The 5,091-nt window shown below is 37.9% G+C and overlaps 1 long non-coding RNA gene across 4 annotated transcripts; it reads left to right on the top strand.

The window, feature by feature from the left end:
* Positions 1–1,692: 1,692 nt before the first annotated feature.
* Positions 1,693–4,775, top strand: LOC309717495. 4 transcript variants are annotated; one of them, XR_014279700.1, is made up of 6 exons: positions 1,694–1,730; positions 1,852–1,983; positions 2,398–2,461; positions 2,820–2,972; positions 3,339–3,429; positions 4,024–4,775. It is a non-coding gene; the product is annotated as an uncharacterized lncRNA (long non-coding RNA). The 4 variants fall into 4 exon arrangements; XR_014279698.1 differs by having other exon boundaries at positions 1,693–1,983; positions 2,426–2,461; XR_014279699.1 differs by having other exon boundaries at positions 1,693–1,983.
* The last annotated feature ends 316 nt before the right edge of the window (positions 4,776–5,091 follow it).

The following is a 5,091-nucleotide window of genomic DNA, read 5'->3' as shown; positions in this document are numbered from 1 at the left end:
CCTGCGCTAACCTGCAGAGGATTTCATGCAGCTTTTAAATAGCAGGTAGCCTACCGCAGCCCCTTTCATAATATGGCAAAAAATAATGTCACATGACAACCTTATTGTAAGCTAAGGGTTGGACTCATCATCAACAAGGAGAAGACCAGAATCCTTAAGATCAAGTCCAATAATAACAACCCAATCACCTTAGTGGGAGTCCTCTGGAGGAAGAACACTCTTTTACCTACCTAGGCAGCATCATCGACCAGCAAGGTTGAACCGATGCAGATGTCAAGGCAAGGATTGGCAAACAAGCGTTGCCTTCGTCCAGCTCAAAAGTTTTGCGAGATCTCGCAAAACAAACTCGGGATCTCGCAAAAGTTTTGCAAAAGTTTACAGCTGTAAAAAGTTAATACGTGACGAGGCAGGAGGAAGCAAAAGAGAACACACTGAACACGAGAGTAGAGACTGTCAAAATAAAACAGGAAACATGCAGACTAAGACACATGGACTTGACACTGGGACCAGGGAAGAAACAGACATGGGAACAGAATCGGGAGACGAAAACAATGACATGACTGGGACACGGAGAGAGGGACAAAGAGGAAACAAGGGACATAGAGGGAGATAATGGGTCGGGGAGCAAGAATTTTCCAACCAAAAATCATCACTCCAATAACCGTCAATAGGCGATGTATTCACGCATGAGACTTTTGATGGGCGGAGCAGTGTAAACATGCACAAACTGAATTGCGTTTAGAACACAGAAGACGTCCAAACATGGACGAACTAATTGCCAAATTGTACACTGGAGGAGAAGGCATAGATAGAAGTGGACTGTTACCTTAGCGAGGAGGTTGTAGACAGAGAAGACAATCCACTGGTTTGGTGGAAAATGCATGAAAAACGTTCCCCATTGATGCCACACATGACACGGAAATATCTGTGTATACAAGCCACAAGCACACCTTCAGAACACGTTTTCAGCACTGCTGGTAATATTGTTATCACTGCTAAAACCTGTTAAAGTAAACATGCTTGTTTTCCTGTCAAAGAGTTTATAAGTTTTGTTTGTAGGGAATATTTTCATTCATTCATTTATTTATTTATTTGAGATGCGCCAAATCGCACAAATTTTTTTTTTATATTCACTGGAAGAGACATTTTGATTTTTAACTTATTTGTTGTTTGGTCGAGTGTGTAAGACAGATAAACACTGGAACGGCCAGTAAACACCATTATAGTGGAAAAAAGAAGCCAGTTTCTCGTTGTTTCCCTCCCCACCATTGTGGTTTTTTTATTTAAATAAAATGTTTTTGGGTTTTTTTTCTGAACATAGGCTACTGCCGTTCTTTCTTTCTGTTATGAGTTTCAGTAAATGAATCACTGCTGTATTTGGGCACACTCTGAGGAGGGTGCATTTGCTCGCAGCTAAAGGAGGGTGCCATTAAAACAGCACTATTATTTATTATTATTATTTATTATCTGCTTCTGTTAACTTCATTGAATTGAATAGCCTTTATTGTCATTGTACAAGGTACAACGAAATTGGAGTGCCACTCCCTTGGTGCAAAATGCAATAATAACTATAAACATAAAATATAAAAAGTACCGAAGTACTCAAACAATAGTAAGTACGATATACACAGAATAGCAGCATTCATTTAATGATAGTATGAACAGCAGCATAATATAGTGACAGTGGCAAGTACACTGAAAAAAAGGGACTGGCCATCTCTTGGATTTATGTAAGCATCTTGCATGCATTTAACACAATTGCCTCATGTTTTAAAGTTAAATGTAACTATATAGTGTAAAAACTACATGATATGCAGAAAGGGTGTATTAAATTGTTCATATCATGTTCAGGTGACGTAAGTCAATAAGATAGCAACGTTAAATCTCGTGAAACCACGCGTGATTTCATCTCGCGGGCTTTGGATCGTGGTTTAAAAAAGGCATCCATCTCAGTCAAGTCGAGCAGCCAACTCTACGTTTTTGGTATGTCTTGATTTTTTGAATTCATTTTTACCATAATTCAGCCAAATGTAGTTAAACGTCTAGAGTGTCGCCATGTAACATGCTAAAAAAGAGCCGTTAGCTTATTTGCTGTTTTATCTGTTGTCAAAGAATTGGCGCTTTTTCATTTGAATTTGTCTTTGGCACAAGAGCCGTAATATCACATTAAACCTAATTACGAGGCACTCATAACATAATTTGGTTTTCTGTGTGAATAGATTTGTCAACTGACTCTTCAGTTACATTGTGTATTTACTGCACCGTGGTGTTAGTGAGATTTTGGACATTGAACAGCTTTAGCTAATATCATCAGCGGCATTATGCTAGCTTACATCCCTACCCCTCCTGCCCTCACCTGCTGTCCTTTTGTTTTTGTTTTTTTTGCTGCACATTGAGAGATGACCTCTATTCTGCATTTCACCAGGAGTCAGCTGATGGATTGTGGGTTCAAGGTGTTATGGTAAGAAAGTATATTCTATTTTCGTTTCTGTAACTTAATTATAATAGGTTTTTTATAATTATTAGGTGCATGCATACTCACCCTATTAATACAACTGAGAGATCCAAAATCTGCCATAGGTTTAACTTATACCTGTATGTATTGCCAGAAAGGTGATTACTGGACTCGCATTAATGCACACTTGAACTGAAATGAGGTTGTAACTTGTGGGTTGTTGGGTTGCAAATCAGAAACAAACATCTTTGGATTTTTTTTAATCCCATAAGATCTGGAAACACAGTTTTTATTCAACAAAACATTACTGATTAACCAAGCACAGTGCCTGCTGTTATTTCAAAATAATTTTATGTCATTTCAGATAAAATGCAGCATTCCAGTGCATCCCAACCATGCCTTTACAGTCAAGGTTTCTGACGGAGCTGAGTTTTTCTCTGACAGTCTGCTGAAAGTGTTTGCAAAGTGATCGGGGGAACAGGGCACAAAGCTAAAGGATGTAGCTGCCATAATGACAGTAAGAACTTTAAAATTCTTTAACTACAAAGTGTATATGTATTGCATTAGGTCAGTAAAAGATTTTTATGCTACATCCATTGAAACAGTCAACTATTACCTGTGAGTAATGATTCCACTAAAAGGATGCCATAATTTTCGTCATGCATTTACTGGCCCACTGAGAAAAAATTATCTTTTTTTAAAAATAAATGTTCTGGAAACTATATATCCATAAAGTTGATGTCAAACAGGAACTTTTGATATTGCTTTGTAGATGCTGGTGTTGCATGTTGACTGGTTTAAAAAGTCAAGAGTTTTTGTCTGGGATCATTTTCTTCTGTGCTACTGAAAAGTTCACAAATCTCTGTTTTCTTTGTTATAATAGTCAAGGATGACATTAATGCTCGGAGTCCCTCATCAAAGTGCTCCGCATCTGTGTGAAAGACAATTGCAACATCTTGGTGCAGGAGTTCATGGTGAGTGTTTTATGAGTAGATTGTGGCTTTGCAACATTTAAAAATGCATTTAGTTATCCACTTGATCCTCATTGGACTGGTTAGGACCAGTAGTCCTCTTTAATAATTTGAAGTTCACATGAGGCCTGGTAGTGAACTCGGCCGCCGGCCCTTGAGGCCCCATCCCCACCCCTGTATTAGGGGTCACATCAGTGTGAAGAAACTTTAAATTTGTCATTCTAATGAACAAAGGAAAATCCCACCAATATTTATATTAGCTTTTGTTTGAAAAAATGACCAACTGACCAACAGCTAACCAAATTGTGGGGCTGAAAGTCTAAATTCTAACATCTTCTGAGTGACATAACCTGGATTTCTGATGGGCCGGTGTCTTTCTAACAAAAACTAATGTAAAGCATTTGAAATTATTATGTTTTTCACCCTCTCTTAGAAACTCTGTTAGACCATGAATGGCAGCATGGCAGGCCACTCTTTGGCTATAGCTATTTACTATGTTGCTTGCATTGGTTTAAATTACTCTAACATTAGAACTGGTAGATTCAAAAGAGATGAGTTTAAAAAGGAATCTTAAAGAAATGTTTTGTGTTTAACCAGGACTTGACTGAGGCCACTGCACAGATTGAGAAAACCACAATGAACATCTGTCTCCAGAGGATGCGGCAGGCAATGACTTTTCTGATGTTGTTCTTCAAGATCTGGATAACGTGACCTTTGCAGTAGCCATGCTGTTTGGACCTTTTTTATTCCTTCAACATGAGTTACCCATCACAACTCTGCTACACTTTTGAGGTGATTCAATGGGTGGTAATGGAGTTGGATGCAACTCAGCTCTCAAGAAAAGCTCACAACTAAGACAAAACTGCTCCTGCAACGAAGCTCACTGTTATGCATGTGAGGTGACCAGCTCTAGGTGAGAGGACATTTAAATCTCACACTTGTTCTGCTGCATTTTTGAAGCTCAATTCCAGGAACGGATCGCAGGGTTCATTTTTATATACTCTGCAACTGCCATGAGGACGAGCCGTTTTTGGTTGTTGTTTGTTTTTCCTTTTGCTCTGTACAAGTTCTGTTTGTCTGTTTGGCAGCATTTTTAAATTTCTCTTTGTATTTTTTCTTTCTTTTACTAGTGAAGAGATGTAGCGTGAACAGTTATACAGTCTAAATATCCCATATGGGTCGTGTGAAATGGTATTTTCAGTTTCATTCAGTTGAAGTAAAGAACGTTGAATATTTCTAAGTGTGCTGTTTTGAACCAAGATGTCACAGTATGATCAGTGCTGTAATTTTTGACAGTCACTGTATCAATGTTATTTTTGCGTCTCTTGAATAAAGGTTTTGACCTGCAAGTGCTAATTTCTTTAGTTATTGGGGTAAAATGGGTAGTGTTAATAGGAAGGTGTTTGCCAATTCAGTAACCTAATTTAATGTTAATGGAAACTAACATTACCTCAAATTGTTTAGTCATAATTGTTGTTTAACTGAATCTTGACGTTAGAGGCCTTAAATAGAATGTTTTGTATTGTTCTTTCCCAACATTTTTCAAAAGAAACAGTCCAATTTCTTTGCTGTGATTGATTCCAGAGAACACGGAAGAACTGACATTATTTAACTGTTGATTTATATAGATTCAGTAGAGGAGTAATGTCAGTTTAATTCTTTACC

Source organism: Aulonocara stuartgranti (genome assembly GCF_965226115.1).
Source record: "Aulonocara stuartgranti genome assembly, chromosome: 11".
Lineage (NCBI taxonomy): Eukaryota > Metazoa > Chordata > Actinopteri > Cichliformes > Cichlidae > Aulonocara > Aulonocara stuartgranti.
Note: the sequence above shows the minus strand (reverse complement) of the source record. Positions and strands in the feature narration are given on the sequence as shown.